This window comes from Mustela lutreola, chromosome 1, assembly GCF_030435805.1.
Source record: "Mustela lutreola isolate mMusLut2 chromosome 1, mMusLut2.pri, whole genome shotgun sequence".
NCBI classification, from domain to species: Eukaryota; Metazoa; Chordata; class Mammalia; order Carnivora; family Mustelidae; genus Mustela; species Mustela lutreola.
Genome location: NC_081290.1, coordinates 272,083,459 through 272,099,884, shown reverse-complemented (window position 1 = coordinate 272,099,884; position 16,426 = coordinate 272,083,459). Strand labels below are relative to the sequence as shown.

At 40.5% G+C, this 16,426-nt stretch overlaps 1 protein-coding gene across 8 annotated transcripts in view; it reads left to right on the top strand.

Moving 5' to 3' along the window:
• Positions 1-1,751: 1,751 nt before the first annotated feature.
• Positions 1,752-16,426, top strand: part of AMBRA1 (autophagy and beclin 1 regulator 1) — a 177,815-nt gene continuing 163,140 nt past the window's right edge. For 4 of the 8 annotated variants that reach the window (XM_059141085.1, XM_059141061.1, XM_059141078.1 and 1 more), the window contains exon 1: positions 1,752-2,000. The gene's annotated coding sequence lies outside the window, so the exon portion shown is untranslated. The remainder of the gene's footprint in view (positions 2,001-16,426) is intronic. The other 4 variants (XM_059141100.1, XM_059141093.1, XM_059141069.1 and 1 more) reach the window with 3 other exon arrangements.

Below are 16,426 nucleotides of genomic sequence, written 5' to 3'. Positions count from 1 at the left end.
TTTCAGCTTCCTGCTGGTTGGAATGTTGACCTGGTGGCTAGAGCTTGTACAGCTGTCTTGGACCTGAGATGAAAGCCACTTGTTGAAGATGTCAGAGCAACAAGATGGAAGCCTGGTCCCCGACAACAAATGGCCAAACCTTATCCTAGGCTGTGCATTTCTGGATATATATATATTTTTTAATGTGACAGAGAAATAAATCTCGACCTCGCTTCCCACCTTATTCTTTTTATGTGCAATAGGTCTTAATCATCAATAAAAAGGTTACACCTGCCTCTTTCCAAAAGTAGCAATACCTATTACACAGAAAACGTTTGGAAGCAACATGCATTTGCAACAATGGGAGGCAAGGTCAGTATATCCTCTCAATGGAATATTGTGCAGTTGTTAAAAATAACTGTTAAAGATTTAATAGGGAAATGATATAATGCAAAATAATAACAATGTTGTATCTGCTTAAACTTTAAAACATTACATAGGATATTTTCTTTTTTTTTTTTTCTTAGATTTTATTTATTTATTTGACAGAGAGAGATTACAAGTAGGCAGACAGGCGGGCAGAGAGAGAGGAGGAAGTAGGCTCCCTGCTGAGAAGAGAGCCCGATGCAGGGCTCGATCCCAGAACCCTGAGATCATGACCTGAGTGGAAGGCAGGGGCTTAACCCACTGAGCCACCCAGGTGCCCCATACATCGGATATTTTCAATGGGAACAAGAACAAACTAAAACTTTGTGTTTTGGAAGCAGATTATTAAATTCTTTCTTTTTAAAAACTTTTGTAAATTTTCTATGATGTTTACTCATTTTTTAATTCCCTTCAAACGACAGTAAACGACAAAAGCGCAGTGTTTTGTCCTCATATTATGGCTGCTGGTTTTATCCTGTATTATATGTATGAGTTGTCCCTAGATATTGTTACAGACTTAAAGAAGGTGATTTTTAAGAAATTATAATAAATCGTAAGTAAAGCTAATGTTGTAAAGATGTTATTTTTTACAAAGATTTTACTTATTTGACAGAGAGAGAGAGAAAGAGAGAGCCAAGCATGGGGGGCGGCAGACGGAGAGGGAGAGGGAGAAGCAGGCTCCCGCTGAGCAGGGAACCCGTTTTGGGGCTCTATCCCTGGGCTCTATCCTAGGACCCTGGGATCATGACCTGAGCGGAAGGCGGAGGCTTTAACCCACTGAGCCACCCAAGCGCCCCAAGAATTTTTATCATTATGTAAAAAGCACACCTGTGGTCTCAGGCCTTTGGAATAAAATTAAAAAGCATGTGTGTATTTTTTTTCCTGCCTTAGGTTCTGCCTACAACCCCCTGAAATTTTCCCAGCTACTCTTTGCTATGCTTTGCCCAAGTGGAGCTTTAACAGTGATTACTCACTTTGTTTCTCAGTCTGGATTCTCTCTCACTATCTCTTTCTGCCTCTGTCATATATATGTATATTTATTTTAATTTATCTCACTGTCCGTGAGGAAACTAAGAGTCACACTTGCTCACTTAGGAGTCCATAACGTAGTCGCTGAACTGCCAAGTATTATTGTGCTATGACTTGATCTTCAACAGCCAAGAAAAACTTCGGTGCTCTAAACAATTTAGCTGGCAACCAACACAGAAAATGGCAGAAGCACCGGCTACTTTACTCCATGGTTTATGATCTGGGTTTGTTTATTCATGCCTTAAACAGGAGTCGGACCTTGAGTCGGAGCTGATCTGTTTTTCGGCGCTCGACTGGACTTCCTTGAACGACTGCTTGGGCACTCTTCCTATGATGTCTGGGGCGTTCGTGTATTCGGTGATCTTTTGCGCCGTCTTCTTGCTTGATGTCTCCTGAGCGGTGGCGGCGCCGGGTCGAAGGCTGACTTAACTGCGAGGCCCCTCGCTCAGGCTGCTTTCTCCCGCTGGTCGGTAGAGCGGACCCCTTGCTTCCTGCCTGCCTCTTTTTCCTGTCGGTGGCTGAGTCCCCTCGCTGGGCTGCAGACGGAGCCCCCGCCTGTCTTGCAGGTAGGCCCGGGAGGAGCCTGGGAGGCCCGGTCCGGCATCCTTCCGCCGGCGGGTTGAGAAGACCTTGGCGCCGGCGGGTGGGCGGGCGGGTCGGCGGCAGAGACACGGCCGGAGGAGGAGCTACCCGTTTGCGTTCGGGGGCGCGGTCGGAGAGGCGGCGGGGAACTGAGGGAGAGGCCGGAAGGAGGGAGAGATGCTGGGGCTGCTCTGTGCGGTTCGGTAGGGAGGGGGTGTTGGGTCTTGGGCGGGTGTTGGCACCCCTAGTGTGGGGGGAAAATCGCTTTCTAGGAACAGATAGAGCTTTACGCGCTTTGATCCTCCGTTTCTCCTCCTGCCTTCCCACCCCCAAGGCTCCGGGTGTCATGACTCAATTGTGCTGGGGACCCCCTCTGGGTCCGGCCTTTGAAGGGACCTTTGAATAGGTGGAGGCAAGAGCAACATGGCCCCCTGGATACTCTGAGCGAAGTGCCATGTTCTTGCTTTTTTGGGGTAGGGAAACTGAGACTGAGCTCTGGTACTTGACTTTTCCCCATGTCCCCAACAAATCTTTAAATGCACCTTAAGTCTACTTTTTGTCATTTACAAGTTCGCTTTTTGTTGTTGTTGTTTTTATGTTTACCTATCTCTTTATGCACACAGTGACTTGTCGTTTGTGATCCTTCCTACCTAGATAATCAGATTCTGTCACTGGTACTTCATAAGTAAAGAGAGCATGCTGGTTTTGCGTGTCAAAGTCTGCATCATTTTCGTGAGAACAGCAATGACAGTTTTGTTTCTTGATAGAAAATTTCGTTTGCTGTCCAGTTTGCTTTCTGGTTGATACTTATTTCCTCTTCCCCTCAGTTTATGCTCAGTGAAAGTCTTCCAACTATGGTGTTAAGTGGTTAATGTCCGACAGGATGGTCAAGATTTTGAAATCAGATATTTGTCTTCAGAGTTTGCTTTCTAGGAAGAATCCAGAAGAAACCCAAGGAGTTGCCTTTGGAACAGTTTTGTTATATTTGATTAGTGGTTTAGTTATGCATATACTAGAGTTAAAAAGGTTGTGTGTAAGAATCATTCAAATATTGATATATTTAAATAGAAAGTTAAAATTCCAGCAGCTCCATTGTGTTTTCCTTTTCTCCCCTAACTTGGAAACTTTGGGGACTAAGTGTTCTTATTCATTTTATTTTCATTGGATTCAGTGTCTCCATCCTAATTTATGTAGCTTCTTTGTTGAAAAAAAAAATTCAGACTAGAGGTCATTCTAGGTTGAATAAGTATTTCCATAGTATGTAGAATCAGTAGGACAGTGGTTTTAAGAGAAAATAGACTAAATTTCTAGTTCTTAGGTGGAAACTATACAAGTCAATTTTTAAAAAATAATTTTAGAATTCTGATGAGTTTTGGAAAGATTATTGTTCCTCTATTTTTTTTTTTTTTTTGTTTTGAGGTCAGCAGTATTTAAATGTGGGTCCCTTGATTTTGAGTGCTTTCCTAGATATCAGGACCTCGGTACTTCCAGAAAGGGTTTAATGAAGAGCCACCAGACTGTGGCGAGTCTACATTGGGAAGTTAGGCTAAGAATGTGTGTTCTCTGGAAAAGTTTTTGTGGTGGGAGAGAAATTTATAACAGAAGAAAGAATTTAGAGAAGGAAGTGACATTGTCTCCTGGGGATTGATTCTGCATAGAATTTATAGTTAGTGTCATATTGCAGCAGCTCCTAATTAATGCTAAATAATAGATGGAGTTTGCTATGAGTGTCACAAAAAAATGTTAGGAACATTTTGTTATGTTTCTGTAGGAAGTAATTAGCAGAGGTTTAAGCTGGATTGAAGAAGACAAGAAATTTGGTTGTGGTGCTGGTGGTAGAGTTACAGGGATAGAGCTGCTGCTGCTGCTTTTTTTTTTTTTTTTTTTTTAAGATTTTGTTTATTTATTTGACAGACAGAGATCACAAGTAGGCAGAGAGGCAGGCAGAGAGAGAGGGGGAAGCAGGCTCCCCGCCGAGCAGAGAGCCCGATGGGGGGCTTGATCCCAGGACCCCAAGTTCATGACCCGAGCCGAAGGCAAAGGCTCAACCCACTGAGCCACCCAGGCGCCCCAGGGATAGAGCCTCTGATCAGCTTCTGTCCTGTTTTATGAGAGAAATTCACTCTACTATTTACCTTTTTTGGTTAAATCTTGTGCTATTCTGTCAGTGTCAGATCAGGCTCTCTTCTGGTATTTCTTTTCAGAAATTTATGGGTTCAGAATATGACTTAATTGTTCTGTCTTCTCTTTTAGTGAGAAAGTTCTTGAGGATTATGAAAGATGTGAACTTCTTTGAATAACTTCTATAACTTATTCCTGGAAGGAGTTTTGTCTGTCTCTTGGAAAAGATTAGTTATATATGTCATTTGAAAACAATTGGTTATTATTATTATTTTTTAAGATTTTATTTATTTATTTGACAGACAGAGATCACAACTAGGCAGAGAGGCAGGCAGAGAGAGAGAGGGGAAAGCAGGCTCCCTGCCGAGGAGAGAGTCCGATGCGGGGCTCAATCCCAGAACCCTGGGATCATGACCTGAGCGGAAAGCAGAGGCTTTAACCCACTGAGCCACCCAGGTGCCCCATAATTGGTTATTTTTATTAACTGTAATAACTTCTTCTTATACTGTATAATTCTTTTTTTAAAAAAAGACTTTATTTATTTATTTGACATTCAGAGATCACAAATAGGCAGAGAGGCAGGCAGAGAGAGAGGGAGAAGCAGGCTCCCCGCTGAGTACAGAGCCGGATGCCCAGCTCTATCCCAGAACCCTGGGATCATGACCTGAGCCGAAGGCAGAGGCTTTAACCTACTGAGCCATCCAGGCGCTCCTATACTGTATAATTCTCAAAATATTTTCAACACATGTTAGGAAACTTATGAAACTTTTATTCTTTTCTTTTCTTTTTTTTTTTTTTAAAGATTTTATTTATTTATTTGACAAAGAGAGATCACAAGTAGACGGAGAGGCAGGCAGAGAGAGAGATAGAGGGAAGCAGGGTCCCTGCTGAGCAGAGAGCTGGATACGGGACTCCATCCCAGGACCCTGAGATCATGACCTGAGCGGAAGGCAGGGGCTTAACCCACTGAGCCACCCAGGCGCCCCTCTTTTATTTTTTTTAAAGTAAGCTCCACATCCAATGTGGGGCTTGACTTCATGATCCTCAGATCAAGAATTGCATGTTCTACTGGCTGAGCTAGCCAGGTGCCCCAAAACTTTTATTTTTTGATCATGCCCCTTTCTGCTCTTTATTAATACTGAATCCAAACATTTATGATCTTGAAGGGTCTTCATGAATGTTGATAGTTTTTGTTGCCATCTTATCTCACTAGTCCTGTTTATCCTGCCCTGAGAGGAATTGGAAAAAAAGTTTTGTTGTTAGCACACTGAGGTCTCTATTTTTTAATTTTTTAAACAAATTTTTAAAAGATTTTATTTATTTATTTATCAGAGAGAGCAAGCAGGGGCGCACACAAGCAGGGGGGAGCAGTAGGCAGAGGGAGGGGCAGGCTCCCTCTTGACCAAGGAGCATGATGTGGGGCTCTGTCCCAGGACCCTGGGATCATGATCTGAGCCTAAGGCAGATGCTTAACAGATTAAGCCACCCAGGTATCCATTTCTAAATTTTTAAAAATTTATGTTTAAAGATTTATGTATTTATTTGAGAGAGAGCGCACATTCACAGAGGAGGGGGTCAGAGGGAGAGGAAGAAAATCTCAAGCAGACTCCCCACTGAGTGTGGAGCCCCACCACATGGGTCTTGAACTCACAACCCTGAGACCATGACCTGAGCCAAAACCAAGAGTTGGATGCTCAAACTGACTTACACATCCAGGCACCCGAGCTCTCTTTTTTTAAAGATGTGTCTTGGCCTTGATAGAGTTATCTTGGAATGGGATGGAGGTCTTTTTGTCCAGTGGTTTGGTTTACCAAAAAAAACCAAAACAAAACACAAAACCCTTAAGTTCCTCTGATCATAGTTATTCTTGTTTCCTTCTCTGTTTCTCATAACCCCAGAGAGAACTTTCTGTTTCTTGTCATAATTTCTGGTTGTACAGAATTACTATGATACAACCTGTCCTGTGGTTTGGGGGTAATTTATATTTTATATTTTCAAACCCCTTCTTCCCCCTAATTAATTAGGTTTATTTTTTCCCTTTTTCCAAAGCTAAAATTAGTTATTGACAGATAAAGATTTTATTAATCAGTTATTGTCAGAATGTATTTATGTGCCCAGTAGTATGGCAATCTGCCAGAGTGATGTGGTAAGAAGAAAACAGATTAAGGAATCAGGAGACCTGGATGTAAGTCCTAGACTCATGAGCTTCCTTAGCTGAGAAATCCTGTTCAAATTATTTAAGGAGGCCATAGGGAAGGTTACTGCCCTTTATTGGGCATTTGCTGTGTCATGTCCTTTACATGTATTATCTCATTGAATACTTGTAGCAGTTCTTTAAGGTGGATATTATTTTTCCCAGTGGATACTGAACTCAGAGAATGTAAATAATTTGACCAAGATCACACAGCAAGTATGTAGCAGAGCTGGTATTTAAATCCAAAGCTTTGAGTCTTTTTTGAATCTGTATTTAAAGAATGGGAAAGAATATACTTCTGTCATAATACTTCTGTTGAGAAAAAGTACATGAAGCTGCTTTAAAAAAGATAAAGTGCTGTTCACATGTTAACTGCTGTGCTATCTTACAGCAACGAGTAGATGTCATCTAGGTTCTTGGACTATTAGCATTCTGCCTGATAGTCATGGAGGACAGAGGTGACAAATGTTAAAGCAGCATGGGTGGAGCTTACTAACATGTAGGTGGAAAGGCATGAGCGCCTGGAAGTGCTAGTGAAAGACAAGTTTTAGGTGCCGCATGTTTATGAGGTGAGGCTGAGAATATTTACCCCCTCTCTTCCATTTAGTCTTGCCTGTGCACCTGTAGATTAGTATCTTTTCCATTTTGTTGTCTGTCTCTTCCTGGGGTTGATAATCTCTACTTCTCCGCCCAAACTTGTTCATTTCTTCAATGAGTACTGTTCTTATGTTGTTTCCTAAGATACTATGTTCCTCACAGACCTGTGGGAATTATTTGACTGTGACTTTTTCTTTTTTTTTTTTTTTGTTTTTGTTTGTTTGTTTAAAGATTTTATTTATTTAACTGAGAGAGAGAGAGAGCACAAGCAGAGGAAGCAGCAGATGGAGATGCAGACTCGCCACTAAGCAGGGAGCCCAATGTGGGGCTCGATCCCAGGATCCTGGGATCATGACCTGGGCTGAAGACAGGTACTTAATCGACTGAGCCACCCAGGCACCCGGATTGTGACTCTTTCAACCCTTACCTTTTCAGACTTTTGTTCATCTAGCAAATATTTATTGAATGCTCATTAGATGCTGGGATACAAAGGTAGACATGACTGTCCTTGCTCTTACCAAGTGTATTCCAGTGGGGAGCAGAGTTGACCAGGTACCTGCTAAATAATTGAAATTTAGGCTGTGCTCTGAAAGAAACAAATGGGGGCTGACAGAGAGATGAGGAGTGAGAAGGGCACTGGGTGTTCACAGGGATTAGATACTTTGGTTACGGCATCCTTAATGCCCTCAAAAAGTTGTAATCACAACATGTCATGATTCAGTGAATTAAGGTTCTCTTGGTGCTGTCAAAATGGAAGTCTTTATTTAAGATTGCTACTGGCAATATTTGTTACTTCTCGTCCTGTGACATGGATTTGGTGTAATAAAGGATGACTGTGGCTTAGAAATGTCCAGCATGCTCGGCTAATGAGTTTTTTTTTCTTCTGATGTGATCTGAGTTTAATTGGTTCTCATTTATTAATTTTTTCCAAAATAATTGTTCTTTGGAAGTTGAGTTCAATGAATTTGAACACTGGATACATGCCTTCAGGTTTATTTGTAGCAGGGACTAAGCTGAAGTTCTAAGCTTTATATGAGGGGAAAAATCTAGAAAGATTGTTTTGAAATTGAGAGAGGGAATGTGTAGGCTACTGCTGAGTATATGTATACAATAATACAATGTATAATACAATATATACAATACAATAATACAGTCTTGTTTGGTACCTTTCTTCCAAGATATTACAAGTATTTTATAGTGGTTTTTTTTTTTCACTGTTGCTTATTGGAATTATATTTCTATCTGTAGAATTAACTGAGACAAATTTCACATTTCATGATTTCATCACTTATTTATTTCTGCTTCCCAGGATATTTATTCACTCTCCCATGAACTAAAATTACTTCGTTTTAGGTGTGTATGTTTATGACATGAAACATTTGAGATTTTGCTGAGTTGCACAGGATTAATATGCCTGTTGATTTGGGGAGAGAATTGGAGTAGTTCAGTCTAGCTGACCAGTGAAAACAGAGTAGAAAAACATGTCTTTCCAGACTCTTGAATAACAGTCTAGTGGCACAGATGCCTAGAGTCAGGTAGTCTGAGTCCAAATCCCAGGGTCACTATTTTTTTTTTTTTTTTAAAGATTTTATTTATTTATTTGACAGACAGAGATCACAAGTAGGCAGAGAGGCAGGCAGAGAGAGAGAGGAGGAAGCAGGCTCCCCGCTGAGCAGAGAGCCCGATGTGGGGCTCGATCCCAGGACGCTGAGATCATGACCTGAGCCGAAGGCCGCGGCTTAACCCACTGAGCCACCCAGGCGCCCCCCAGGGTCACTATTTACTAGCTCTGCAACTTGGGCAAGTTACTTAACCTCTCTGTGCCTTTCCTCATGTGTAGAATACCATATGGTTGTGAGAACTGAATGAGTTAATATATGTAAAGCATTTAGAACAGCAGATAGTGCTATGTATGACAGCTGTTGTCATTTTCAGTATTATTGTAGCATGATAAAGATTATATGTTCCCCCCAACCAGAACAAATAATAGTGATGCTTAGATTGAAGTTTAGTATCTTTTGAAAAAATTTGAATAGGGAATAAGAATTTAAAGCAGCATATTTGTCCTTCCTTTCTCTCAGTGTGCTTCAAATTAGAGGATGCATCTTTACTGGGAAAGAGAAACCTAGAAAGCAAGTGTCTGAAAGAATTCCAAATAGAAGAGAAATGGCAAGATTTTGAGGATTCTGTAATATGTGTGGTAAAACAGGCCAGACTATTTTAGGAACAGAAGAACATTTCTTTGCAAAACAGGTAGAAAATTTTTAGCATCTAAATTTTACCATCTATTTGAACTGTGATTAGTGCTTGAAGTATTTGGAAGAAGTTGACTTAAGGCACAGAAAAAAGTGATATTTAGGGAAAAATCAAAGCTACCCAATCACCTTAGGTAAACTTCTGGAAGAGGCAATATATGTTACATATAGTGGGAAGACTGGGAATCCAATGGAGTTAGCTTTTTTATTACTCCTGTCCCTTCATGCCATTTTAAGTTGTGGGTGGCTTCAGTCTTTGTCTTAAATATTTTTGTTTTCCTCTCTGATGTCTCTGTAATGTTCCTGCTCTGTCATTTTAAAAACCTACTTAATGATTATAGTGGAGTCTTGTTTTATTCATTCATTCATTCAGTAAATGTTTATTGAATGTCTACCATTGTGTTGTGTTGTGGATATCATAATCAGAGCTGATCAGAACCAGTGCTTATTGAAGTGCTTTGTGCCAGGTACCATACCACGTGCTTTATCATTGATTCTTTTTATTCTTCCAACGGTTTTGTGGTGTAGGTACTTTTATTATCCACATTTCATAGATTTGGAGATGTGGCACAGGTAGGTTAAGCAGTTTGCCCAAGGTCTTCCAGGTAGTTAGTGGCAGCACCAGGATTGGAATCCAAGCAGTCTGGCTCCATAGTCTTTTGCTCTTAATCCCTAAATTATACTGATTCTAAACTACTTTAAGCAATTCTAAACTCTCTAAACTACTACCACTTTACGAAGACTAGAGTGATAAAAATAGACACTGTTGGGGCGGCTGGGTGGCGCAGTGGGTTAAACCTCTGCCTTCAGCTCAGGTCATGATCTCAGGGTCCTGGGATAGAGCCCCACATCAGGTTCCCTGCTCAGCGGGGAGCCTGCTCCCTCCCGCCACCACCTGCCTCTCTGCCTACATGTGATCTCTGTTAAATAAATAAATAACATCTCAAAAAAAAAAAATAGATACTGTCCATGCCCTTACAGAGATTGTAGTCCAAAGGGGAGAGAGACCATAAACAAAAAATACAAAAATAATTATGTAATTGCAAAGTGTATCAAGTCCTATGATGGAAAAGTAAAAAAGAGATCATAGTAGAGGAGCTTGAATTATATTGGAGCTTTGGGGAGGGTTTCTCTGAAGAAATGATATTTAAGCAGAAACTAGAAGGATGAAAGGGGAAGGTAAAGGGAATACGCATGTATGAAAGCCTTAAGGTGGGAAGGAACTCGGCCCATTTGAGAAGCTGAAAGAAGACTGGTGTGGCTGGAATACAGTGAGCAGTGGGGAAGGAAGGAGATGGGCATTAGGATGAAGATAGAGACATAGGGACGACTGTGTTAAGGGTTTTGGATTTTTTTCCTAAGTAAAACTGGAAGCCTTGGAAGATTTTAAGCATGAGTGTTATGACCCAGTACATGATTTTTAAAATTGCTCTGGGTACATTGTGGAAAAAATTTTGGAAATTGTGGAAAATTTGGAAGAGAATTGGGAGAAGTATGATAGTTAAGATGTCTTACTTATTTAAAAAAAAAAAAAAAAGAATGTCTGACTTGTGGTCTGGGCAAAAGATGATCATGACTTGGATTAGGCTCTAGGCAGTAGAGATGGAAGGAAGTAGAAAGAGTCAAGAGACATTATTATTATCATTATTGTTTTAAAAGATGCAATAGATATTTTAGAATTAGGACAGGCAAGACTTAATGATGGATTGAGTATGTGGGAGGAGGGAAGAGTCTAGTATGATTCCCAAATTTATGGCATGAGCCTCTGGGTAGATGAAGTTGCCATTTCTGAGATGGAAACATTTGAGAAGGAGAAGATTTTGACTAGAGTTGGAAAGTAGAATGAAGACCTCAGTTTTAGTCATGTTGAATGTGAGTTATCTGTTGAGAACATACAAGTGGAGACATCAAGCAAGGAGCCTTTGAGTGATGCTGGAAGGGGCCCTGACGGTAAATCCGGATGCTCTTGGTAGACAGGTGGTGTTTACAGTCAAGGAAAATTGCCAAGATTACCTAGAGGGCATGGATGTGTAAACTAACAGGAGAGTGTTCCTAATCAAGCAACAGGACATTTAATAGGAAATCTCAGAAACTGAGAGAGGAACATGTTCAAGAAGAAAGTGATTGCCTGTGTTTTTTGGATTTAGCAACACAAAGATCATTGATGAGCATAACAAGAACAGTGTTGGGGGTGCCTGGATGGCTCAGCTGGTTAGGTTAAGTATTTTCTTTCAGCTTGGATTGTGATCCCAAGGTGCTGGGATCTAGTCCCACATCGGGACTCCCTGCTCGGTGGGGAGTCTGCTCTTCCCTCTCCCTCTTCCTCTGTCCTGGCTTGTGCTCTCTCTCGATCAATCTCTCTAATAAATAAAAATCTTAAAAAACAAAAAACAAACAGTGTTGGAAGGAAGTAAGGCCAGAAGAATTCACTGAAGTGAATTTAAAAGGTGGGAAAGGTGGTCTTTACATTTTGGTAGTTAACACGTGTGTCTCCCCATAAAAAGTAATACTTTAAAAGGAAGTGATATGACAATAGGAACAATACATTTTTATTTTCTCCTTGACAGCCTAGCCTTGGTATCTTGGCAGGAGGTTGGATTAAAGGAGAAAGAAAGAGGTTAAGGAATGAGGATAACTGCAAAATGGCAAGAATAGAGATTCTCATGGTCTTTGTATGTGGCCTTGGAATTTAAGGGTGTATGTCCTTTTTAACTTTGCTGTCATTAGCTTCTCTGTTTTCACCTCCCTGCCTAATGTGTCTTTGTATTTTGGTATTACTGGCTTTTAAAATTCATTCCTTACCTTTATTTTTTCTTGTTGCTTTCTATGGCCATTGTTGCTATAGTTAATTAGCTGATGTGGTTGGTTATTTATCTTTTCACTCATCTGCTTATTTGCTGGCTCTTATTGTCATATAGAATACTGTATAACTGTGATTCTAGACCTTATTTTGATTTGTTTTGTTTCTCATTTAAATATTCTTTGCTTAGAATCTAATAGACTATACTGAGATAATAGAAAACATTTTTGCTACCAGTCTGCCTGGAATTTTATATGATGACTTTCCTGGGAAGGGCTAAACATTTAATGGATAGTGTTCCCATCAGTTTTCTAGCTTTTTAAAAAAAATTTATTGAGGTAGGGGTGCCTGGGTGGCTCAGTCGTAAAGTGGCTGCCTCCAGCTCAGGTCATGATCCCAGGGTCCTGGGATTGGGCATGGCATCGGGCTCCCTGCTCAGTGGGGAAGCCTGCTTCTCCCTCTCCCACTTTCCTTGCTTATGTTCCCTCTCTTGCTGTGTCTCTGTCAAACAAACAAATAAAATCTTTTAAAAATAATTAAATTTATTGAGGTCAAAGTCGCATACACAAAATTAACCATTTTATTTTTAAAATTTATTTTCATTGTTTTTTAAAGATTTTTATTTACTTATTTATTTATTTAGAGAGCACACTCACTCTTATAAGTGGGGGAAGGAGGGGCCAAGGAAGGGGAGAGGCAGAGAATCTCAAGCAGATTCCTCAATGGAGCAGGAGGACACGGGCTCAATCTCACCACCCTGAGATCATGACCTGAGCTGAAACTAAGTGTTAGACACTTAACTGACTGAGCCACACAGATGCCCTGCCAAAATCAACCATTTTAAAGTGAACAATTCAGTCATGTTTAGTACATTCACAGTGTTGTGAAACCACCACCTCTATCTAGTTCCAAAACATTTTGATGTTTTGGAAGAGTAAAACCTCTTCCGTTATGCGATTTCTTTTTATTTCCCTCCTTCCACCAGCCTGGAAAGGAGTAATCTGCATTCTGTATCTATGGATCGATCTATTCTGGCTAGTTTATATACATGGAATCACAGGGGCACCTGGGTGTCTCAGTGGTTAGGTGTCTGCCTGCGCCTCAGGTCATGCCTGGGATCAAGCCCCACATTGGGCTCCCTGCTTGGCAAGCCTGCTTTTCCCTCTCCCTCTGCCTGCTGTGCTCTCTCTCTGTGTCAAATAAATAGATAAAATCTATTAAAAAAATGGAATCATAATGGTATATAACCTTTTGTGTATGTATATATCAATAATCTGTCCATTTATCCATTGATGAACATTTGGACTGTTTCCACCTTTTGGAGATCATGAATAAGAGCTACTGTAGGGGCACCTGAGTGGCTCAGTGGGTTAAAGCCTCTGCTTTTGGCTCAGGTCATGATCCCAGCGTCGGGCTCTCTGCTCGTTGGGGAGCCTGCTTTCCTTCCTCTCTCTCTGTCTGCTTCTCTGCCTACTTGTGATCTCTCTCTCTGTCAAATAAATAAATAAAATCTTTAAAAAAAAAAAAAAGAGCTACTATAAACATGCATGTATGAGTGCCTGTTTTCCGTTGTTTTGGGTATCTACACAGGAGTGTAATTGCAGGGCTATCTGGTAACATATTATTGTTGTGATTCTTCTCAGACCATAGAGATCAAGCCAACATCTGCAGCTTCCACAGAGTGTGTGATTTGAGAGTTGCTGGCTAGCCTTAGATTGGGATTGAGACTCTTTCCTTTATGTTTAACTTTTTGAGGAACTGAATTCGCCTAACATACCAGTTTTATTATTTGCATTCTACTGATGGAGTAATTGAGGTACAGCATCTGCATGGTTTTAACTTCCTATCTTCAGAGCAAGTCGGTGATGGAACTGGGAATTTAAGACTCCTAATCATGTTCTTTGTCTAAGATGACCCATTTAAAGCCATGTTGCATTTACATGACGCTTTTAAAATGGGCCTCCTATATTTTATAATCTCTTGAAGGGATATTGTTCAGGTGGTATTAGGCAGATGTTCTTTTTCCATGGAAAACAAGAGGGAATGTGTTTTAATGGCAAAGGAATATAGATTACAAATTAGAAAGAACTTCCTGACAACAAGATACTGGATTACTACCAAGGAAGGTTATGAAATACATTCTTCAAAGACTTAGTAACTATCTTTCTAGGATGATGTAGGTGTGGACTTGTTAAGGAATGAGGGAGATGAGAAAGATGACTTGCTGAGGTCCCTGGTAACCCCAGTACATAGTTGTTTGATGGTTAATCAGAATGGTATCTCTGGCATTGTAATAAGTATATTTTCATTTTCTTTATGACGAAATAATCAGTAGAGAGTAGGTAAATTGCTCAAGGTCTCCTGGTAAAATGGAAGATTAGTATTCTGAATCTTACTGGCTGTTGGGTTGAATGCTTAGGGATGTGTTCTTTATCATAAACAAGTCTTTTCATAGCTGTGTGATGTATTACTGTTGTGATTCTTCCTAAACCATAGGGATCAAAGCCAACATCTGCAGCTTCCATAGAGTGTGTGATTTGAGAATTGTTGGCTGTGTCTAGATTAGGACTCACAGTCTTTTCCTGTAAAAATTGGTTTGGTCTCCTGTTATACATGTAGAGATGGAACATATTATCAGTAACAGACTAAGATAGTAGATTCTTAATGACTATTTAGGAAGGACTGGGTTAAAATTGCTTTGGTGAAGGTGAACACACATAAATGTATTTTGTTTTTTAGTGCTTGAAGAGAAAGAAGTCCAGAAGCTGGGCAAATAAACATTAGATTCTATTGTAGAACATAAACATAAAAATACTCATTAAATGCAGTCTTAAGTTGCCAGTTTAAATGCTCAGCTCAGGAAATGCCAAAGTTAAGGTACTGAGAACGTTAACACATTCACCTGACACTCACAGTTGACATTGAAGTATCTCATAAGGGATCTCTTGTCTATTATCAAAATCATGTTTTGAGCTCCATGGGTCATTGACTGGGAAGCTAACTTGGAAGGGGTATTACCTTGGCAGGTAGGTTTAATGGATTTATTATGTTCATTTTAGTTGAGGTATGGGAGCATTTACTTTTTCACTTCTCTGCTACCAAAAATATCATCAAGTATATTTATTGAGCTTTCTTGAATTGGCAACAACTGTTCCCTCTGCAGGGGAGCCAACTTTTGAATATTTACCATGAACTGGGAATTTTGTATTTGTTTCTCCTTGTAATATTCATAACAAACCTATAAAGTGGGTGGTGATATCTCTATTGTAAAGGACAGGAAAAATTGAAACTTTTTCTTGCCAAAGGTTATACACATGGTGAATGGCAAAGCTGTGATGGAGAAGTTAGAGTCTTCTGTTTTAAATTAGTGGGTTTTTTTTTTTTTTGAGAAGAAGGTTTCAGCTTAGCTTAAGGATTTTATTTATTTGACAGAGATCACAAGCAGGCAGAGAGGCAGGCAGAGAGAGGAGGAAGCAGGCTCCCCGCTGAGCAGAGAGCCCTACGTGGGGCTCGATCCCAGGACCCTGGGATTACAACTCGAGCCAAAGGCAGAGGCTTTAACCCACTGAGCCACTTAGGCGCCCCTAGTGTTATTCATTTTTTATACTGTCACTTCTTTTTAAAATTTAATTAATTAAAAAAAATTTTTTTTTTTTAAGCAGGCTTGGGGTGCCTGGGTAGCTTTGTCAGTTGAGCATCTGACTTTTGGTTTTGGCTCAGGTCATGACCTAGCAGTCATGATCAGTCTCCACACTCAGCTGGGAGCCCCTCCCCACTGCTTGCGCAGGCATGCCCAACACCCCCCTTCAAATAAATAAATCAAAAAAATAAGTAGACTTCTTTCCCAACATGGAACTTGAACTCACGACCCCCAGATCCCATGTTTTACTGACTGAGCCAGTGAAGTGTGTTCTTTGGAGGTGCCCAAGGAATGGCTGTGAGAGTCAGGAAGAGCTTTGGTTCTCCCACTCTGCTTAAATCAGAGCAGCTCTTCTTTGATCTCTTATATTTTAGTGTTTTCACATAAGATTCCATTTGGAAAAAATGTATCTGTTTGTTCAAGAAAAGAAAGAAAACCTGGAAGACCACTGAGGAATCGTGAAAGAAGATTATTGAAAATAACCTGAAGATTGAAAAGATGGCTAAATTATATAACTGCCAGTCAGGAAATTATGTCAGAATTCGAAGTGACTTGGTGTCCCAGCCACATGTGCAGTGCAGTTATTCTGTCCTTGAGGAGTGTAGGATAGTGGGAAAAGAGCATACACTCTAGATGGCATTCTGGCTCAGCCCCTGGGGTAGCCGTGGGGTTTGAGGATACTTCTGTCAGCCTGGTGCCGCAAATACCCAGTGCAGTGATAACACCTGTCTTTTCAGAGTGGTTCTAAGGATCAGAAATAAGATGCAAGTTGCCTGGCTCATAGTGGATACCCCTAAAATGCT